The sequence below is a fragment of the Schistocerca gregaria genome, chromosome 4 (genome assembly GCF_023897955.1).
Source record: "Schistocerca gregaria isolate iqSchGreg1 chromosome 4, iqSchGreg1.2, whole genome shotgun sequence".
NCBI classification, from domain to species: Eukaryota; Metazoa; Arthropoda; class Insecta; order Orthoptera; family Acrididae; genus Schistocerca; species Schistocerca gregaria.
The window spans coordinates 131,051,709-131,076,746 of NC_064923.1; positions in this window are offsets into that span (position 1 = coordinate 131,051,709).

A 25,038-nucleotide genomic window follows, 5' to 3' on the forward strand; every position below is an offset into this window, starting at 1 on the left:
CAAAATGTACTCTCTTGGATTTTTTTTTCAACAGTAAAAATCTCTGTGATATGTAAAACCTTTTATATAGCATCTAATACCACTGGAGTTTGTTTAGCATCTCGTGCTGTCTAAATGATTGTGTATTTGTTGCTATACATTGTAGCTTATCCACCTCTTCCCTTAGAGTGACCTGCTAAAACTGCCGATGGCCTGGGTTACTGCAGTTTTCTTTCCACAGAGTACTTTAAAACATCGATAAGTTTGCTACAGAATTATAAATAGTGTTTACTTTATGTAATCTATTTCCACATTAAATAATTAAAACGATAGGCAGACATTTCCCACACATTCTCATGTACACAAAAAGAGTTTCTACAATTTTAGCAAACGATAGGCAGTTTTAAAGTTCACATCCCTATAGAATCACATAACAGGGGAGATATTGTAAATACTGGTTGCTAGTATGAAAAATGCCTAGTGCCACCATAAAATTATAAACAGCAGCTTAATATCATGTTCTATCATGAGGAATCCCTGTGTACTTTTTTACTTCCATGCAGCATGTTAGAACACCAGTAGTATATACCTGTTTTATACTCGAAATATTACGTATTTTCATAAATAATGCATACAGTTTTATTTTTACTGACACAGAATTTAATATTTCGTACAAAACCATGGACTGGAATGATACCTATCTCATAGGACAAGCAATATGTATATTTTTCATAGGTATACTGTTACTCTGTACAACACCTACTTAGGGAGGAAACTCCAATCTATGACCACATTCCTTTGCTATCTACAGTAAATGCAGATATCTTGTATTTCCCTGCTGTATCCGATTTTTTTAATACACTGTTTTTAAAGTAATTTGCAAGATTTGCTTGCACATTTACAACGGCCTTCTCTTTCTGCAGTACCACTTTATAGCCTCCTTCGCAGCAAATACTTCGCCAAACACATTACATTTTCCTTTATTTGACTTAGATCTCCTCGATTTCGAGTTTTAAACATTAACTGGACTTAAACGAGTAATATGTTTAGCAGAGCCTGGCTATGTCCGTTCTGTACATAGATTCTCTTTCTTAAAACCTAAGCTTTAGCTGTTATGGATTGTAAAGTATGCAGAATATCCAAAAAGTCTACCTATTTGCCACATCCAAAATATCATGTAAACTAGTATGTCAGAGAACTACAGCAAGTCATTACCATGGCACTTAGAAGATGTACCAGTTCTACTAATGACACTGATTACACTTCGCTTTCAGTTGTTACACACTACCCGAGCACTGGAAATATGTGAATACAGATCCAGTATCAAAATAATTAAAGCAAAACAAACGCAAATGCTTTGAGGAGGACAGATAAGGCTTATCAAAACCAAGACACTTATTTTGGGAGGAAATTTTAGCATTGTATATATATTAAAGTGACACTTATGTTGCAGCTGAGAATCAAAGTAAAAACCGTTCCTATTCTATTATTTGTAGAACTTCACCAAGCTGGTATGATTCCTTTGCTTATAAAAGCAGTTCATGACCTACTTTCAATCCTATGTTTCAGCTTTCTTCTATTAGAAGACCCACGTCCAGGAAATTAAAAATATAGCAGCCCCTAGAGCCTCCCTCCCACTTCAGACTGACATAGGCTTTCATGACTGATAGTCCGCAACCAGGTATGGGAGAGACTATGTGTACAGAAACCCACCACTTCATACATGTAGTAATCTGTCAAAGTTGTGCTGGTGTTCACAAGAACGCATTATTGACCACTTTCAGATGAAAATACGTCGATGGTGGAGTAGTGCCAGACCTTGAGTTTGCCATTGTAATTGAACTAGACTGAGTACAACAACACAGAAATCGTCATTTCGATCAAACAGAGCGCTTGTCTTAAAATCCTATGTGTGTCGAAAGTCAATTCAGCACAGAATATAACCCATACTACATGGACATGAACGTTTTCTCCAGCAGAGCCATCAATACCAGTAGCAGTCATGTTATCTCGTCAACAGTAATTGTGTTCATTAGTACAGCACTGAAATTATTGGATTGTGATACTACACATAGTGTAAGTTTAAAAAAGAGAAGTGTTTGAAATCGATGAAGTGTATATGTTGCTGTGTTTATTTTACCATAGATGGAATATGCGAATTAACGAATTATGTGAATGCATGCATGTCCAGAGGAAGGTGGTGGGAAATCTGGGGCCAAGTCCTGGTCCGGCACAAATTTTCCTTGTTGCCATTGCCTTATACACCCGATGGTTGTTCATATTTGTAACTGTGAATACTTTTCATGTATTTCATAATGGCTGCAGTCATTGCATTGCCTGTTCCTTCGCACATGCATGCATATCCAGATGAACGTTGCACTATTCTCCTTAACAACAAAGGCAGTGCTATATTGTAAGAAATAATTACTTGGCATATCAATGTTTAGTTTCCAGAAGGATTACTCTTCTGGGAATACTGGTCACACATTCAGCTGCCAAATATTACAAGCATTATATAACAAAATATCGCCAGTTGGTGGATTTTGTGATCTTTCAAAGGCATTTTATTGTGTAGACCATGTCTATATTCACATACTCCTTTACCCTTAACCCAAATGAATACAGACTCATTTACAGATATTTTTCTCTTATTACATTTTGTGGAACTGATGGCTTTACAAACAACTGGTTCGACTCATACTTAACAGAATCATAAAATTGTGTTGAATAATTCTAGTGATGTTGAAAAGGTAGAAAATTTTATTGACTACAGAGATATCACCAAGGGAGATCTACAGGATTCACTTTTCGGTCCACTTCTATTCCTTATATATGTGAAAGACTTGGTACTCTTTACAGACGATGTTGGTGTTGTTATAAACGGTAATAAACAGGAAACAACAAAAGTGACTGTTAATAGTGTTTTACAAAGAGTTATACAATGGTTCTCTGAAAATAGACTGTCCCTAAATTTTGAGAAAACACACTATATTCAGTTCTGTACCAGAAATAGAGTAATAATGACAACTGATATAATATATCTACTGTAGTCAGTAAATAGAGTATAATGCTCAAGTTTTTGGGTGTAGTTACTGATGAAAACTTGAACTGGAAGAAGATATTACTGAGCTTTCCAAACAATTAAGTTCAGCTACTTTTGTTCTTTGTATAATTTTTAGTCTTGAAAACAAATGAATCAGCCTCCTAATATGCAGTTCTCCATTCAGTAATGTCTTATAGAATAATTTTCTGGTGTAGCTCAACTCTTAGAAATAAGGTGTAGATTGCATAAAAGCGAGCAGTAATGAATAATATGTGTTCACACACAGTCATCGTGCAGGTACCTCTTCAAGGAGATCTGCATTTTAACTGCACCATCACAATACACATATTCGCTCATGAAATCAGTCACAAATAATCCAGCACCATTTGAGAAGATTAGTGATATCCATACTTTCAACACTAGAGAAAAAAGTGCCCTTTATTACCCGTTATTAAATCAGTCAGTGGCTCATAACGGAGCTCAATATGCAGCAACAAAAATTTTTGAGTGTTTGGCCGATAACATAAAATGTTGGCATGTGGCAAAGTAAGTTTTAAATCTAGCCTCAAATTATTTCTCCTCGACTATTCCTTACATTCCGTGGGAAAATTTCAATTTAAAAAGTGGTAGCCTGTAAAAAAAAGCTAGTTTTTAAGTTTATTGGCGTAAGGTCTAAAAAATAATGTGTTCATTAATATTAACAATTGTCAAATGACTTATTATAAACCATTTCGATAAAAGAATCATTCCAATGATCTATGGAATATATAACTAACTGTGGTGTGCATACTGTAAGACCTTCGGTACACACACCATCAGATTATTTGACTTGTCGCTTTAACAAAGTAGGCGAGTGTCAGCAATATGTCTCATGGTCTTATCGTGGCATGTTTATCTTCTGCCGTTAGGTCAGACAATATAAATGCCACTTGTATGCTTAGAGTAGCAGATTGACGGTGACCAACTTTAAACAGAAACTGATTAATTTTCACACACATTTATTAAAAAGCATAGACATTACTTAACTTGATTCTGGATGCTGTTTACAACTGACAATCTGAAGTTCCTTTGTTCTTGGTATGCTAGTCTTATTCTCACATATCTCTGATACTTGACAAAGTGTCTATTCATTTATCTTCATGGCTATGTACAGAAATATGGTAATATTAGGCGCAGACTGAACCTTGATTATAGACTGGTGCAGACTGGTGCAGACTGACTAATCGGAGGTCTGTACACTCGTTATAATATCTCAAGCGCTCAGGTATCACTGCGCGAGTGTGATCCGTGAGGAGAAAAGGTTCTATATTAGCAGCAATCTCATTGTCTGCATTACATATTAATACATGGATCGGCGGAAGCAGAATTTGGTCCGTTTCTAAGACAGTGCCATCTCGTAGTGTGGAGATGGACGAGCGCTGCGCCTGCATTGTTGTGCTTAGTGGGGGGGGGGGGGGGCGCTCTTTTGGGAAACTTGTGTACGCGATGACTACGCGAAACTATGTACACAACACTAACTAACTAGATGGAAGAGTTCTTATCAAACGTAAAGTATACTCTGATTACTTAACAAAACTGGGCAAAACGTTAAAAAAAAATAATTTACCATTTAGACAGAGGACAGCACTTCCTTATATTCCATCTACAACTACGTCTACACCTATACATTCGTGATCCTAATAGCATCGTTTGCTCATCATGGGATTTAGAGTTGTACAGAAGATAACACATGGTCATCATACACATCCATATGCACATCAACCTGACATACCGCACATAAGAGATACTTCTATTCTTTAGTACACAAGTTTAAAAATGTTACAATGCATGGGACAGAGATGTAAAAACTATGTTTCAAGAGAGTTGCTGAGGTCGCAGTGTCAGGGATGCGTGGCTGGACAAGAGTGAAACACAAGAAGGTAAATATTTCAGTTCGCAGTTATGTAAGAACAGAATTTTACGGACATGTTAAAAAACTGAGACACTTAAGAGCAACTTAAACTCAAACTACATAACCTCTGCACAACCTAAGCAACTATGGGAGTTGACGCAAAGGCTTATCTATCCAAGTTTTTTAACTCGCAAATATCGTAAATTCAGAAACTGTGCTAAATGCATTTACTTATCTATGTATTATTCTGCTCATTAGCAATGGAGGTACTTTAAGAAACAACCAGAGAAAACATGGTTCCTTTGTATTACCCCAAGCACATGGCCGCTTGGCATGAGCATAAATCAGTCTGGTGAAAATCACAAGCACACATTTTTTTTTAATGAGTAAGAACCAGTAATCACGTTCTAGTCCTCAAAGGACTAGTGTGAGCGTATTATCTCACTTAAACAATATTCTGATACCTTCATTGTATCCACTGCAGAGTGAAATGCAACCACTTCTGTCTTTCTCAGAGTCCACAAGAAGAGTAACAGAAAAAGGCTTTATTCCATTAGTTTGCCCACTTAAAGCGGAAGTGGGGAGGGAAGCAGAACACCAAAGGTACTTCCTACATCCCCACCAAACATGTAGACCTACCTTGACGAAAGCACCTGTAGTAATCTCTCTGTGCACGTGTCGGATCCCTAAGATTGGTACACCTGAGTTAACAGGCTACAAACTCCGTCGCCCACAAGCGAATATGTTCAGCTCGATTTATTGTATATATAGACTCACACAGCAGATTGAGATGAAAGGAAAGACACTGATACTCCTCATTCAAAGTTAAAAATTAAAAAAAACTCATTTCTCGTCAAGGTTAGCTGATGTCTCAAACATTTAACAAGAGGACGAGACTGCATAGCAGCAAGATTAATTATTATGAAACAGATCAAACAGATCCTTTTCATCCTTGAGAAAATAAAATGAGTCAGAAGTTGCCTTGCAGTCGAAGGCCTTTCTAAAGAATATATATTTTCATTGTATAGATACCAATATGAGCCATCAAAAATATAATACATGATTATTACGTGCTTTGGAACAACACCAACATACATTATTGTATGTGTGGGAAACCACAATTAATTAATTTCAAATCATCATCACAAGTAAACACGGGAAAACACATCTCTCATATGGACATGTAAGAATACATTACATACAGCATGATGTATGGCTGGATTAATACACATGTATCAGTGGAGGACATCTTCAGTTGCAGCAGCATAAATAGAACATTACAAAAATCTGCAGATCAGCAAATAGAATTATTACACTTTGTCAAACTCATTAGCATAAAATGTTTTAGTTCCATGCCACGCTAAAGGAGTATCATTGTCAAATGGTTTTCCACAAGGCAATAACAAGAAGCATTAAATACTTCATAGACAGACAATGACATTTTATCAGCCATTTTCAAAATGTTGAAAGAGAAAAGAAAAAGAACAGAAAACAAAGACGTCGCACACATTCACGGGAATCTACTGGTGGTAAGTCTTCGCGCAGCACAGTCAGACACTAGGGTCTGGAGGCATGTTGTTGCGACTTTTATGGAGGAGGATTACGTCTTCATGAAGCAAAACTTGGAGAATATGGTGACTGGTTGTTGTCGCATTTCTTGCTGCAAAAGTAGATCTATTCTCCAATGTCCATAACCATTCCATCCTTGCATAATAATTCTATAATGACTTCGCTGCTTAGATAAGATTGTCTGAAAGCTATTTATCTCGACCAGCGTAATCGCTGGAGCATCAACATACATTGCTGAATTCGTCTTGATAATCCTCATCTCATTTTCTTATAACAAGTTTAAAGACAAATAATGTAGTCTCATGCCACATATACATCATGGTCTTCTTCTTAGGGTAGTTGCACTACTGAAGAGTTGCCACCATCAACACGCATGCAGGAAGGCAGTCTTAAGGACATCTTCCAGTGAATTGCCCATCACTGAGCGGAGTTTGCTTGTGCATCGCTCTACCTTGAGTGTTCCTTACATTGTTCCTGCAGTCAGTGTTATGACATTGGAAGTTTCTGCTCTTAACTCAGAATATGACCTCACTTGTAACTTACGAATTTTTTACAGTGTTACTCAATCTACTCAAACTTGAATTTATTACTTGTATTTTCTTCTCGAATACTAAAGTTTCTTCAACACAAAAGTACAACAAAAATGACATAAGATCCACTTCTTAACTTTGCAGATACATTAGTACTGAAATATCAATGGCTGTTATTAAGCAAATGAATTTATGCACAGCATCACAAAACTATAACAACATAGATCCATGATGGACTTCTCAAATAAATGGCCTCAGTCCTTATGTCCTGGACCATCTATAATCTTACTTTATCTTTATTTGCATCTTCCACAAAACTAAAGGACACACCAGACCACTAATCTTTCGAAAGTAGCATGTGTGGTCCCAATTGAACACTAAGTCCCAGTATGCCAATCCAACTATCTGCACAAATCCGCAAGTTATCAGATGATTCTATGAATATAACTGTCAAATACCAAGTTAATGCATCATCCAAAAACCCTTCTATCACTCTACAATTTCTACAAAATTCCAACTGTTGTACATCCAAACACTATTCGTTCTTCACATGTGACCATACAACCACCCAGGAATATAAATCAAGACTGCTCAACATCCTTCATAACCTAATGTACTATTACCTTCCAATACTCAATACAGAATATTCGGTATCTACATGAATCGAATAATAACTACATTAGCTACAAAACGATCACATTAAATTTAACATCTTACCTCTGTTATTATTAGTATGGTATACTGCTCCTCAATGAAATGATTATAATACTTATCCTTAGTAAGCACTTGCAATGACTCTTTCCCTTACAATTTGGATCTTACCTTCTGTTTCATTGTATCGCCTCCTTTGAAGACCAGAACTCGCAATATTACATTTGTTTTCGTCTTGTATATTTGCTTTGATAATATACCAGGCTAACCTTTCTTATCTTTCAACTCGCCTCAATGGTTCCTTTATCTCCAGTGCCATACTCATTGAATACCACTCTCAATAGCTCTCCATCAATAATTCATTCACATGTTTCTGTAATCAAATCTGTTCCTGCAACCTACATAGTTATTAGAATGTACTATATTAAATAGATAATATATATGACACCAAGACAACCATCCAGTTCAGCATTTAAAAGAAGAAACGATATTATATAAACATCATCAATGCAGACACACAAATATTCATCACCAAGTCATTCCCAAATCACATGCACACACACAGCGTGACATGTTCATTAACATCATGCACATTAATACGATATATCACTTTGAGGAGAGAAAAATCATTTGAAATTATTAAAATTTTGGACCACGAATTACCATCACTTCTATACCTTGGGTTAAAGGACTAACTCACCAATACAAGGGGATAAAAAGGTAAAAGTTTCACACCATTATTCATATCCTTGTTTTCATGTCCAGTTTTCTCTGTCATACCTCATTAACTCATTCCCAATGATTTCAGTAATAGCTACACTTCAATCTATTTCCATTCCTCTGCAGCTGTCATACTGAATATAATGTGGCTTCACCCTTGTAGATCCCAGTTAGCTTTCTTCCAAACATATAGTTGCAAACAAGCTTTGACTAGTGTTGGGGCTTAAATGGTAGAAACAGGTTTTCATTCGTTACATAATTTATGATACTCTCCATGTGTTCTCCTTTTCACATAAACGTTAGGTCATCATATATGGCGCCAATGAAATCTTATAACAGCTTTGGGTATGGCCCTATTTCGTTTCAGGTGCTAGCATAGTCAAAATCATCCAAATTCCACAAACAAGCAAAAATATCCCTGACACCAGCAAAATACTTTGCAGTCCATCCTTCATAATCTCAAAAATAGAGTTAATTACTATATATATAAGTGTGTATTCTTTCAGACTTTTTAGTCTACTTCAAACACAAATCACAATAAAAACACTTTACCTGGCACAACCTTCATTCATGGAACTTCAAACCCCCCCATTCTCCTGGTTAATCCATAACCCAGCACACAAAACTATCAACATATGAACCTCTGCTAATATAAATTTCTGGTAACCTGATATTGACAGAACGTAGCACAGCCATAAACAAAGCAATCGCACAACCTGTGTCAGACACTATCCATTTCTCACCACAGTTTGGCGCCATCATTAATCATCAAACATGGTCACCTTTTAATGGACAGGCCACAACTCATTATCTCATTCAATAATATCCACACCTTGGCAACTACTAACGGTTTCCAACATGAAGCACAACCAATTTTCTTTCATCAGCCATAGATACACTCAAATTCATTAATTAATTAATTCATTTCTCACAAGACATTCAGCAATAGATGGTATCAAGTCAAGCTTTCTCAGAGCCTTCATGATCAAATCTTTCTCATTAAGTATAGACCAATTCTCACTTTCATCTCATATACACAATCACTCTCACAGTGAACTCCTAATGATTCATTAATGATGACACTCGCAAACCACCTTTCTTACATACAAAACACGTTCAGTTACAAAAACCAGAATTCACTCAACACACAAGAACAGAAGCCTTGCTTCATCAAAACAACTGAACCATCACTCATTCAGAGTAATAGTTTAGCAAACCTTCACGTTATATCAATCCACTCGCATAAATCATTCACACAAGTTAATAAGTCTAATTACATAAAAAATATATTTACTCACGACCACATGCCATAGCTCAAAATACACAAGCAATCAAAACCATACTTCATAAGTTCGCTAAATTATCCAGCATCCACAATCTTTCATTTCCATTGTATTAAACCATCTGGCAAAATGTTATGTGACTCAGCAGAACCATTCTCCACTATCATTCCACAAAGTTCCCATAATATTCACACGTCCCCTATATTGTATCAGAAACAATAATCAAAGGAGACATGCAAAGAGACATAAAGAGACATCCTGAAGTTAATTGGCTGCCTCTATCGCTATATGAAATGCATTACTTAGCCCCCCACTTCCTCATGCACATACAGCCAAGAGAAAAGAGACATAATTCAGAAAATTAATTCACAAAGGTAATAAACTCTAATACGGAGAATACAAAAAATATCTGTGAAACCACTTTCATGATCAATAACAATACCTAAGCATCATCTGAAAATGATTATGTAGCCTGACTAGTGTGTGGTCCTCAGTAAAATTAGCATTAAATACAGGATCGATGTCTCACCCTTTAATAAAATACTGACACTACATAAAACATACAATAATGAACATGAATAATTGCCTGGTTCTTTAAAAATGTAGAGGAAAAGTTAATTAAAACACAAACCAAGAGCTGTAAGGTTGCAAAACGCTACGACACTGAACCTTGATTTACCTGCAGGATGAGAAACGTGATTTTTGTGTCTTGCGTTCTACCAATTTAGTTCCACACATTTACACAGATACCTGCTCAAGAATACAAAGGAACTTAGTTGCCAAATCCATTAGAACTTCACTGCTCTCTTCACCTTCCCCACAAATAAATTTGTTCACATCTTCACAATCATCTGGGAATAGGAACAGACATATGTTAGACATAAGTAATGACATGAGCTAATGCTAACAGAATCCAACTTAGTGTTTACTAGAAACTGAGTCACAGCTATTCCGAATTTACTGCTCTTCACTGTGTTCTTTTTGAATATTCCCCTTCTCTTGTCTAATTTTACCTGAGAAACATTCCTGCATTTTACTGCCTATGGTTCCAAATTCTCAGTGGCTACCATATTCTCAGGCTCTTTCTCTGGGAATGGATTAAAAGTCGTAAGCGATGCACTCTCTTCTTAAACAGCTGTAACTTTTCCTAATTTACCAACGCCGGCTGGCAATGCCCCTTGTGGGTTCTGCTCAGCCTTAATAGTCAGCTGTGCTGTTAGAAGCAGATTCAAATTCTGTAGTAACCTTCTGCGCCTCAGTATGCTCCTCGGTTTGGTTTTCAACTTCCTGAACAGCTCCTACTTTAGTCTCTTCTCTTTCACAAACACTAGCTTTCTGTTCTTTCACAACTTTCAGCATTGCATGGCAAATTCTTCAAATCCTCCTCTAATTCATTTTGGACCCAAGCAATTTTAACTGTCAGTCTGTCATCCTGGTCTTCCACATTTCTGCTTAAATCTTTAAAGTCTTCTTTCACGCTTTTGTTCAAGTCATTGTTTAAATCCTCAGTACTGTCAGCCAACTGCTTGAGACATTGAAAGAAATATGCATAGCTAACAGAAACTCTAATCTGTGAATATTGCTCAATCATGTCTGTATTCGTTGTAGTGGTGGCCATAACTGGAAAACCTAACACATCCGTTAAAATACTTTCACAGTTCAGGGAAGCAACTTACGTTCGATGAAGTTGTAAAGGGTGACAATTATCAAGAGATCTAAAATCCTAAACAATAGTCATAGTTCATGGATCACCAATTGGACTCTTGATACCTTGCCCCTCTGCATATCTTCTCAAATATGACAATTATGTTTTGCAGCAATTCATTGCATACATTGCCCTCATGTCCTGCTTCTACACCCATGTTCTCTCGTACATCAACTGCTCTCACCCTCATAGAAGTGCTCTTTAAGCCATGGCAAGAAGACTTGTTGAACACCTTTATTTTAGGCAATGAAAAATTGTCATCCACTCAACACACAGAAACAGTGACAGCAAAAGCTCTTAAGATTATTAATGCAGAGGAACCCTCAAAATCTCCACTTGGTCTTAGATAAAAGATGAAAGCTCACATTTTTCTGCAAGTTCGTCATGTACAATACATTTCCCACTATCAAAAATAACACACAACATCCCAGGAAACTTCAGCACACACTAAGAGACATAAAAATGCTTTTTAAAAGAAGACAGAACACCATGCAAGCAACACAGCAAATCAACAACACATCTGACAACTGAAAAGAAATTCATTCACTAGACATGATACACACAACTATAAATGTGTGTATTTGTACCTGACTGCTAAACACAAATCTCTATCGACATTTCGTAGATCCTTGCCAGCTATTTAATATGAGACATATCTATTAATTAGAGAGACTGTGTCAAGACAGTATGAACCTAACAGGGTAAAGCACTATAAAACTTCCATGTTAATGATAATTTACTCCTGGACATGGTCTGCAATATAAAATGTACCTCTTCTGAATAAAATAATATATTTCCTGGCAGGGTACAGGAATATATAACGTACCTTCTCAAGTGGGTAAGGGATACTGATAGCGACACCTAATTATAAAAACCATTAGCTACTGAACTGACGGTTCAGGAGAGACCTGACTCGTTATCAAGAGGAAACCCTCACAATGACAGTCAGTGAGTGCTGTGCTGCTAAAGGCAATAAAGGTAAAATACTGATAAAACAATAGGAGGAGAGGACATCTTCACCACACTGATGAAACAACTGAATTTAACTATTGATTGATATCAGGTAACAACTTTTAAATATCTCATAAAAAACCATTGGTAGGCCTATAATATTAATTTATTTATTTACAATCATGACCAACTGCTTTTTTCTCGTGTAAAATCCACTTCAAACAACACATGATAGTTGAAATTAATAAATTTGAGCGGAAGTATGATAGGGTTATGTGAAATAGTAGTCATGGACTGCTAATAAGGTCCACATGGGGTTTATTGGACAGTAAAAGGAACAGTTCTTATTAAACATAAGGTATACACAAATTATGCAACAAAACTGGTCACTTCGTTTAAAAAAAATGATTTAGCGTTTACATGGAGGACAGCACTTCCTTATATGTACATGGTCATAAGAATATTATTTTCCTTGCAGGATTTGGGGTGGATTTAGGAAAGCACACTGTCGTCATATGCATTTGGATGCATCTGACATACCACACAAACAAGGTACTTCTCTTTTACATGGAAGAGCATGCAAACTGTACAGCAAAAACTGTGTTCCAAGAAAAGTGCCAAAGGCAGGCGGAAATTAAAAATTCAAGAACCATTAAATTTTGCGAAATTTAGGACATTAATCGGCATTAGATACATTCCAAGCACTGGGTTCTAATCATTCATTGTGAGTACAGGGGCGTACGGACTGCCTGGTGGACATGTGCCTCAAGATAAGTGAAACAACAAATCATACGTTAAAATACAGATTTCGGAAGAGAATAAAATTAATTGGATGCATAGATATTGGTTAGATTAATGAAATTGTATTCTATTCAAACATTTGATGCACATGAGTAAAACATGAAAAGTTAGTTAAGCACTTTACCTCAGAATTACTCAAGAACAGAATTTTGCATGTCCATTAAATAAATGAGCGATTCAAGCTCAGGCTACATGACTTCTACACTACCTATGCAAATATGCGGGTTCACATGGAGGCAGATTCATCCAAGTCCATTAACTTGAAAAATATCGCAAATGCCATAACTACGTTAAGAGCATTTACTTTCCTTGGCAGTAATATACTAAATAGCAATAAATTTAATTTATGAAACAATCAAACAAGACACGATCCCTTTGTATGATCACAAAGACATGGCCATTTGGCGAGAACACAAAGCATTCTAACAAAATTCACAAGTACTCGCCAAAAACAATATATCACTCATTTCAACAAATAAAAATAACTAATCACGACCTAAACCTCAAAGAACTAGTGTCAGTGTATTAGCTCACTTAAATAACATTCTGATCCTTTATTATATCTATTGCAGGGTGAAATGCAGTTACTTCTGTCTTACTCAGAGCCAACAGAAAGGCTCAAAGGCTCCCCTCCGTTAGTTCGTCCATTTAAAGTGATGGTGGGGAGGGAAGCAATTCTCCGAAGATACTTCCCATATCCCCACCAAACTTGTGGAACTATCCTGACTAAAGTACGTGTCGTGTCATTACAGTTAACGTCTCTATGTCCTCGCCAGTATCCCAAAGATTGAAGAAACCTGAGCTAGCACGCCATGAACTTCATCATCCACAGTAGAATACGTTCATATGAATTTATCTCGTATTTAGGCTCACACAGAGGATTGGGGCGAAAGTAAAATGCTAATACTCCATATACTACGACGAGAATGAAGACCAAGACACATTTCCTTCCTCGGGGTTAGCTGCTATCACAAACATGCAGCCAGAGAAAGAGACAACAAAGCAGGAAGATTAATTATTAAGGAAGAAATCAAGCAGACTCTTTCATCCTTGAGAAAAGAAAATGAGTCAGAAGTTCTACTGCAAACGAAGGTACTTCTGTAGAATATATACTTTCATTGTGTTGAAAAAAATAGTGTGTCTGTGGAATATAATGCACGATTATTATATAATTGTTTTAGAGAAACGCCAACATACATTATTCAACGTCTGGGGAACCAGAAGTAACGAATTTCAAATCATCATCACAAGTAAACATAGTTCATCTCTCGATTGGAAATGCAAAACTAAACTATATACGACTTGATGCCTGAATGGCTTAATATAGATATAATGTAGGACATCTCTAATTTTGATAGCATAAATGGATACACAACAAAAAGATATAATTCAGCAAACAGAATAAGAGAAACAAGTTAAGACATTGCTGTTACGTAAGTACAATAAAAGTGACAATAATAACGATAAAACTCATTAACTGTGATAATTAATATGTTACAGAATCACACTGACATTTGCAAAGTGAGTTCATAATGAAAGACAATTCAAGTGGATATATTGCCAATGATAACGAAATTAATTTGAAACAAATGTTGTCAGTTGTATAAAGTTCCCTGATACATGACTATGAGGAGGTATTCCTTGGCTAAAAAACCTGCTACTACCAGATTAATGCTAAAGTTGTAGCTATGGAATGTACATGGTAACAGATGAAATAGGTAAAAAGTTTTTATTATATTGTACTTTCACCATTTTAAGTTAGCCTCAGGTGGTGGTGTGAGCAGTTACATGAACTACTCTGCAGTACTTGTGGCTAGCTCCCACGCTATTATTCTGAGCTATGGACGCCACCTCAGTATTTCTGAGTGAGAGACGCCAGTTTTCTGCCACAAACCCACCAATGGGAGGACCAGGTGCTGTCACGTAAGGTGAGCAACTGGAGTGACGAGGTAGCAGCCGCAACAGTGGGTCGCTCTCTTGCCTGTCAACTTCCAGCTACATTAGCCTGTGGACATGTCCATCTGTTCTTCCTATTGAGAGCGAAATGCTCTTTCTGTACCATGTAGGGTTCACTCTGTGGCAGTAGCCAGTTGTGACAAACATTGTATCCCTTAGTGGTAGTTCTTGGGAAAAACATCCATTTTCCCCTGAATCTTGGCATTTATCGTTTTGGGAAAACACCCTGCATGCCCACCTGCAACCACCCTGACATGCACAGAATTAATGGTGTGTTTGACTCAGTGTAAGACTGTCTAAATGTATTAAATGCCACCAAACAGAAGTTAGAAAATGTTTTGCCGTACTCTGTGCCAATGACTTATTTATGGTGTATGTTCTCAGACAACGTTCAAAGGAGCTACTGTGTTGCATTTAACATTGTTCTGGAATTTGCTTCCTGGGGTAATGAGAACACATGAAAGTTGATTGGCATTCAAATACAACTCTCAGACATTCAAGAACAATAATAATTTATATAAAGTAGACTCTGTCTGCCTACAGTTTTAATTATCTGCCTTTAAACTATGTGGAGATCTTTAACAGAGACTCCACCAAGGATGAAATAAATGCTATACAGAAATATTACATTAAAGTCTGAGAAGCGTATGTTTTTCTTAATTCAGAACATTATTTCCACAATACCATCATATAAACATACTCTCAACTCTGGACTGTTTCCTAAAAAAGGATGCTCTTCCACAGATCTTAAAAAAAAACCAACACCTCAAATTGACTTAATCTTTTCGCTATTAAAGAAATTACAGGTCCATGTGCAGTTAATGTGTTATGAATATGCAAAAGAAAACTGGAAATAGAATTGAAAGAAATAAAAAAAGAAAGGAAAAGTATAGTGTATGTCAAAATTATTTGCCATGATGGAGGAATATAAACTGCTGCTGGAAAAAGAGCAGGCCATTGTAGATGAGCAAACAAAGCTTACTAATTGCGTTACACATAGTGTCTGGAAAAATCAGGATGCTTGTGGGGAATACAAAATATCAGCATATACTGTAAATAGCAATGGAAAATAGTCAAACGTTGAAGTTTCTTTCCTAAGTAGTTCTTTTGGTTTGTGAGTAACAGTGTGCAGAAAAAGTAAAACCATACATGTTGCTTGCTCCAATAGGCAAATAGATCTCTGATTTCAGTCTAGAAAATTCAGTCCTGTGTACAAAAATAAAAATTCTCTTTATTATTTGTAAAAAATATGTAATATTTCAAGAATAAAACACATGTAGCACTACTGTTGGAACTTATTTATGTTGTAGCAGTAAGTAAGTTACAATGCCATAGCAGTAGGATCGATGGACCAAGCAGTTTGGTCCCTCTCCTTCCTCCCTAAACCAACCAACCTATAGCAGTAAGAAAAACATATACTTCATATATTGACACTATTGATACTAGTGTAACTTACTGCTTAATCGACGCTCGCTGAAAAGCTTAGTTTGATATTTGTACCACACATTGCAGTTAATAATGAATACAGCCACTCTCATACTTCAGATCAGAAGACTTTTATACATCTCTCACACTGTGATAATAGTAATGTGGAGCATTATGTATAACATAAGTATGAAAATATAGTAATATGCATCATCACAAAATTAAATATATGTTGTAAGATTTTAAAAAAATTACTTCTATTACTCATATTTTTAACAAATAATTGTCCTTTGTACATGTTAAATTCTGCATATATGTGATCATGTTCACATGTAACCATGTAATCATCCACTTCAAAGCCCAGACTAATTTTATGTCACATTATCCTTTCCACCAAATTGTCATAGTTTTTTTACACAACTGGTTTGTTCACATATTCTTTCTATGGCAAAATACATAGCATCATATTCAGTTTATGAGTTTGAAACACATTTTTAAAACATACGCTATGTGTAGTCTAAGGATCCAGTAACACCACTTTAGTACTACTATTGGGGTGGTAACAACCATTACTGCTTTGGTACTGTCGCCTCTGCTGGAGAAAACATTTGTGCCCACATCATGTGGGTTGAATTCTGTCGTGAACTGACTTCCAATGTATGACAAATTTTAACAGAAGCGCTTCCAACTATATTTGATCAAACTGAAGACTTGTACATTGTTGTGTTGAGTTCAGTTATAATGGCAAACTCAAGGCCCAGGGCTATTGTAACATCGATGCTTTTCTATAGACTAATGATCGATTAAAGTGTACTTGTGAACACCAAAATCGCTTTGACAGCTCATTACATGGTTGAAATGATGGGTTTCCATATAGACAGCCCCTCGCCACTGCATGCATTTGCGTTCTGCTATCACAATAGCCCATGTCAGTCTCAAGTGGTGTTCGTCTAGATTAATGGGGCTACAGTTTTTTTTTTAATTTCCTGGATGTAGTTCTTGTTGTCAGAGAAAAAATAGGCCATTTGCTAAAGAAATAGGATTGAAAGTATGTTATGAACTGCTCTTACAAGCAAAGGAGTCAGGAGCAGGATGGCAAGGCTCTGTAAATTATAAAGTAGGAACGGTTTTTTTCTTCGACTCTCAGCTACAGTGTAAGTCTCACTTTAATACATATACAATGCTAATATTCCCTATTGAAATAGGTGGCTTGGTTTTGTTAAGCGTGGTCTGTCCTCCTCAAGGTACTGACATTCGTTTCATGATTATAATTAGCCTCTGTTTTCGTATTATATGCCTTCTGAGTGTGTCTGTTAAGCATACATAAAAGGTATTGGTTTATCGTCTGTGTTCACAGATTTTGCAGTACTAGGATGAAAGTATGCATACAAATGCAAGTGCACTGTATGCAGTATCTTTAGTAGATTTGTTACGTTTTCTAAGTGTTCTGGCATTAACATGTGGTAGTATTGTGACATATAGCAATATGTACCAGGTCAATGATACTTCAGAACTGTGAGACTTGGAAGATAAGAAGAGATTTTGGATATTCTGGATAGTATGTGTTGCATTAGAGATAACCAGTCAAAGATCATATGCTGAAGTTAGCAAAAGTTCCTGTATAATCCATTTGTTCGAGAATGGAATGGTAGAGAGGCAGCTTGAAGGTTGATCAATGAACTCTCTGCCAAGCACTTTACTGTGAATAGCAGAGTAATCATGTAGATGTAGATGAAGTGGTTTTCTACAAATAATCTCATACAATACGTCTTGAGAAAAAGAATCAATGTATTGTACAGACTGAGGCTGGACTCTTATTTCATAAAGTGTGTTTAATATGAAAAACTCAAAATTGAGGAGATGTAAGTTAAATAAACCAAGCACTAATGTATTGAAATTGGTGAAATAGTTTCAATGAAGGAGAATATAAACTACCATGGGAAAAAGAGGCCACTATAGGTGTGTAAGCATGGCTTACAAACTGCATGAAACATAGTGTATTGTAAAAAGTCTAGCTACAAGAGGGCAATGCAAGCTAGCTTTACTTTTCAGATTCTTTCCTAGTAGGTCTTTCGGTGAGTAGAGAAATGATGTGTTCAAAACACACATGCATCGATTGTCTTATAGCACAGGTACCTTTAGAATCCCTGATTGATTGAATGCATAGCAGCGTGCACTCAGTAGTTTAGAAGACGCAGGATGCTAAACAAACTCCATTGGTATTAAATGCTACACGAGAGATTTTGCGTGTTACAGAGAGGTTTACAGTTGATAAAGAATCCAAAGTATGTTCAGGGCTGTATATTCCTCTCACATATGTCTCACAAAACGATCACAAGAAAATACAGCTAATATGGAAACGATAGAGATATCCTCCACCACAATCTGTAAGGAGATTCCAGCATTATCTAATATAACCCATCGTGGCCGTACAATAATCCAGTGCCTCGAGATTATGACTACGTCTGTCGATTTTGTACACATGTTGGAGTTCCAAAGGTTGTATTTCTCTACACGAAACGTCTGTTTGCTAAACGACCCAGAGCTGGCATGCATGTGCATGTGGGAGAAGATTCCCATTCCAAGTCGTGCCTCATTTTCGTGGTACTCCCTCCATCATTTCGCGATAGGCTGCCCTTCTTTCAACTTTTTTCGTTGTATCCCATAGCGTGCTGCAATGCTGCAGAAGAGTAGGAACAAGTATTCTGGAGGTAGCCTCTTTTTGCAGATCTGTTGCAGCGTGTAAGTGCTCTACTATGAAAAACGCAATCCTTGGCTCATCCTTCCACAAGACTTAAACGCAGTTGCAGGATATAATCACTCTCTTCTCAGTGAATGTAAACATGTTATTTGGAACACAAAACGCACTAAATAGTGCATGATTATTACCTAATTAAATGAGGGAGGTCACTATACAGTGCTCTGTTGGATAATAAAATGCAATATTTTTGTGACACATAACAATGTACATTAGCTTAAATGATACTTTGGACCGGAGGGACACAGAATATAAATAGACGTTTTGGATATTATACATAGGTTACTTTGCTTTAGAGTGCCTGTATTACACAGATGGATAGTTCTTTGTCAGCTCCGATTTCTTCCTGGGTTGTGCTGCCGTCTTGCAGGAATGGAGTATATGCCATGGATATACAAATCTAGGCAAAAGACGGTATTGGACTGCGCTGAGTTGTATCACTTAAACCAGCGGGCTTTCGTGGGTTACGGGAGGCTTAGCTGTCTGGTACAGTCCTTACCTTACAAGGAAATAATCTGTAGTGCTGAAGATGGCAGTTTGTAAAGGATGCGAGTGCCAGCGAACACAGAGCCTCAGTTGTTGTTCATGTCCAGTGGTCGCTAGCGACAGGTAAGACACTATAATTACATCGTTGTAATGCTTTCCTTCCTTCGTTCCTACTAGACACAGAGATAAATGCTCTTCTGTACATTGCGCTTCGAAGTATCAGTATTAATTGCCTTTGTCAGGTGAGTGGTGATGGCACACATAAGGAATGCATTGCCTGGGGTCAAGTTGCATGGATGCAGCTGCAGGTAATATGTCAACATCCCTCTCAACTCTGCCCACACTCCACTCTACTGCCATAAAGCAGTGTGGTCACAGAGCAGTGGATCTCTTGGTCAGTACAGGGGCTGTGATCTGGTGATGTGGTGTTAGCCGTTCAGTGAACAGTGTCAGGCAATCGTTTAGTGGCTCAGCTATGAGCATCAGTCAAGAATTGTGAGTCGGATAGCTGCTTGCAAGGGTGGAGTCAGTATAGGGGGCAGTGAGGTGCGGTGGATGTGGTACTGTATTTGTTTAAAATAAACGTGCACTCATAACTATCACATCCTACTACACCTAGTGGTTTAAATATGTACATGTAATTATTAAACATGGAATCATGAGATAGCAGTGTAAATTTGTTTATACATCGCCACACTGTACTTTAACGAGATCTTATGTGTAACCCACATTGTGTTTTTAACGTAACACTCATATATACATGTTCTTCATAAATGGACCATGTAGGTTGCATCACAAAGATTTTTTTTAAGTATTGTGTTAGTTTCCCATCGTTTGTATACGTCCACAGTAATGTCATAGTTTGGACCAAGCCAGGTTTGATATTGGGTCATAAATTATACCAATCAAGACAAGACTACTTCAAAAAACTATTTGGGAACCATATCGTACAACAATAAAGATAATGATGTTATGTGTGTACTGGGTGATCAAAAAGTCAGTATAAATTTGAAGACTTAATAAACAACGGAATAATGTAGATAGAGAAGTGAAAATTGACACAAATGCTTGGAATGACATGGGGTTTTATTAGAACAAAAAAACCAAAGTATTGCTAAATGCGTGAAAGATCTCTTGCACGCATCGTTTGGTGATGATAGTGCGCTCAGACGCCACTTTCGTCATGCTTGGCCTCCTAGGGCCGGCCGTGGTGGCCGTATGCTTCTAGGCTCTTCAGTCTGGAACCACGTGACTGCTACGGTCACAGGTTCGAATCCTACCTCGGGCATGGATGTGGGTTATGTGCTTAGGTTAGTTAGGTTTAAGTAGATCTAAGTTCTAGGGGACTGATGGCCTCAGATGTTAAGTCCCATAGTGCTCAGGGTAATTCTAAGTTCAAGGGGACTGATGACCTCAGATGTTAAGTCCCATAGTGCTCAGAGCCATATGAACCATTTGACCTCCCAGGTCCCCAGACCTCAGTCTGTGCGATTATTCGCTATGGGGTTACCTGAAGTCGCAAGTGTATCGTTATCGACCGACGTCTCTATGGAAGCTGAAAGACAACATCCGACGCCAATGCCTCATCATAACTCTAGTCATGCTTTACAGTGCTATTCACAACACTATTCTTCGACTACAGCTGTTGTTGAGGAATGATGGTGGACATATTGAGCATTTCCTATAAAGAATATCATTTTTGCTTTGTCTTACTTTGTTATGCAAATTATTGCTATTCTGATCAGATGAAGCGCCATTTGTCAGACATTTTTTGAACGTTTGTATTTTTTTAGTTCTAGTAAAACCTCATGTCATTCCAAGCATGTGTGTCAATTTGTACCTCTCTATCTACATTATTCCGTGATTTATTCAGTTTTCAAATTTATACTGACTTTTTGATCACCCGGTATATACGACATGAGCGCAAAGAAAGGAGATGTGACTCAGTTAACACAATAAATGTAATTGGGTGGAAAATGCTTGGCACCAACTCTTTGTTTAGAAATTATAGTGGGAATAACAAATCGTAAATTACACTGATCAGTAATAAATTTTAGGGAAGGGGAATGGCAGGTCATCAATTCGATCGACTATCTTATATAAATATGGAAACCATACACGGTGCATCATACTCTCCTGGAAATGGAAAAAAGAACACATTGACACCGGTGTGTCAGACCCACCATACTTGCTCCGGACACTGTGAGAGGGCTGTACAAGCAATGATCACACGCACGGCACAGCGGTCACACCAGGAACCGCGGTGTTGGCCGTCGAATGGCGCTAGCTGCGCAGCATTTGTGCACCGCCGCCGTCAGTGTCAGCCAGTTTGCCGTGGCATACGGAGCTCCATCGCAGTTTTTAACACTGGTAGCATGCCGCGACAGCGTGGACGTGAACTGTATGTGCAGTTGACGGACTTTGAGCGAGGGGCATGCGGGAAGCCGGGTGGACGTACCGCCGAATTGCTCAACACGTGGGGCGTGAGGTCTCCACAGTACATCGATGTTGTCGCCAGTTGTCGGCGGAAGGTGCACGTGCCCGTCGACCTGGGACCGGACCGCAGCGACGCACGGATGCACGCCAAGACCGTAGGATCCTACGCAGTGCCGTAGGGGACCGCACCGCCACTTCCCAGCAAATTAGGGACACTGTTGCTCCTGGGGTATCGGCGAGGACCATTCGCAACCGTCTCCATGAAGCTGTGCTACGGTCCTGCACACCGTTAGGCCGTCTTCCGCTCACGCCCCAACATCGTGCAGCCCGCCTCCAGTGGTGTCGCGACAGGCGTGAATGGAGGGACGAATGGAGACGTGTCGTCTTCAGCGATGAGACTCGCTTCTGCCTTGGTGCCAATGATGGTCGTATGCGTGTTTGGCGCAGTGCATGTGAGCGCCACAATCAGGACTGCATACGACCGAGGCACACAGGGCCAACACCTGGCATCATGGTGTGAGAAGCGATCTCCTACACTGGCCGTACACCTCTGGTGATCGTCGAGGGTACACTGAATAGTGCACGGTACATCCAAACCGTCATCGAACCCATCGTTCTACCATTCCTAGACCGGCAAAGGAACTTGCTGTTCCAACAGCACAATGCACGTGCGCATGTATCCCGTGCCACCCAACGTGCTCTAGAAGGTGTAAGTCAACTACCCTGGCCAGCAAGATCTCCGGATCTGTCCCCCATTGAGCATGTTTGGGACTGGATGAAGCGTCGTCTCACGCGGTCTGCACGTCCAGCACGAACGCTGGTCCAACTGAGGCGCCAGGTGGAAATGGCATGGCAAGCCGTTCCACAGGACTACATCCAGCATCTCTACGATCGTCTCCATGGGAGAATAGCAGCCTGCATTGCTGCGAAAGGTGGGTATACACTGTACTAGTGCCGACATTGTGCATGCTCTGTTGCCTGTGTCTATGTGCCTGTGGTTCTGTCAGTGTGATCATGTGATGTATCTGACCCCAGGAATGTGACAATAAAGTTTCCCCTTCCTGGGACAATGAATTCACGGTGTTCTTATTTCAATTTCCAGGAGTGTATTTTTAGACTAAATAGACAACACAGCTTTGAATTTCCCAGCATTTATATCTTACCCAGTTGGTCTGGAGGAGAGCAGGTAAAGGAGCGTCTTCATTTTTCTTTACCTTCGAGGAACTTGACAACATTGCAGACAGCATGAGATCTCTCCCAGTTTCATTACTCATAATATCCATTCTTCCAGATTTGCTGCTCACAAAAGCATGCCTTAGAGCTTCTGTGAAATTGGGAACTGAAGACTGAGATATTGGTGGGTGTGACACTGTAAGATGGGAGGGGGGGGCGGGGGCGGTTGTGAGCTGTACTTGGGTAGGTCATTCTGTAGAGAGCTTCCCAGAGAAATACAAAGGTCCATGGTTTGAGTCCCGGTGTGCCACAATCTTTTAATCTGCCAGGAAGTATAATATCAGTGCAAACTCTGCCGCTGAGTGAAAATGTGTATTGGAAACAATTCCGTGGGTTGTTTCTGACCTGTATCTCTGCAATATTTTTTTTTTCCAAGAATACTAGTCATGCAAGGTATACAGGAGAACTTCCATGAAGTTGGATTGGTAGGACATTAGGTACCTGGAGTAGTAAATCTGTGTGGACAAGGCATGAGTCAGGCTTGGAGAGCTTAGTTTGTAGAGCACTTGCACCCAGGTACAAGTGTGGCACACAGTCTTAGGCTAAAAAGAAGTTTCAAATCAGTGCTGTCTCTGCTGCAGAATGAAAATTCAATTTGGAGTAATACTGACTTGCAGCATGCAGTATTGTATTGCTTATTGTGAATCTAACATGATGCTAGTGAGAAAGAAGGTGGCAGTGAGCCTGAAAAAGTGATATTTTGCAGAATAGAATGAAATGTAAGGAAATTGTTGATATTTATTGCTGTTGAATTTGATGCTGTAACAATGAAAGTTAAGGTTGTTGATATTTATTGCTGTTGAATTTGGTGCTGGAACATAATCATTGTCAAATTTTAATAATAACCGAAAAGAAATTGAGGACTTTTGTTCAAAAATGGTGGTTTCTAATGACAAAATTGTCACCATCAGTTCGAGTGGAGAAGCTCGTGCCCATTATTGAGACATTATGACACATAAAGATCTTACAGTGAAGCTGTAGAAAGTAATGTCCTGTTTGGAACGCCAAGTGGAAACAACTTTGGCTCAGCTTTTGCCAATGAAAAGTCTACATGGTCAGTTTAACCCCAAATAATCCTCCAGTTTCACTGGATGACTTTTCCTCATTTACTATAAAGTGTGACTATTCTGCCAGGAAATAATGAATTCAGTTGCATAACTGAGATGATACTTGCAGGAATGGCTATGGTGAGTTTGGGCCACTTCCACTCCCTTTGAGCCCTGGTGATGTCATGACTAGTCACTTATAGTGTCACAAGCCAGGTTTCGTTTCTATGATGTAATCATAGCATCAGAAACTATGCAGCCCCTTTACATGGCAGCACGGAATCGAGAAATTTAAAATGACGTGATGGTATAAATTGATGCCATCTTTAAAAACATCTGAACTATCTGAATTTTATGCCTAGTCCAGAAGTATTCGATTATTTATCAAAACTATCTTAAGAAATAGAATATACTGGTGTAAGCTGCCACAAGAAATAGAACCTACAAGATAAGCAGGACTTAATGAGCTTAGTTCAATCTGTGTATCATACTTTGTTTAAGGCACTATAGGACCCCTAAGTTGAATATTTCCACATCCAAATTATCAGAACTATTTATCAAAAATATGTAAGTGC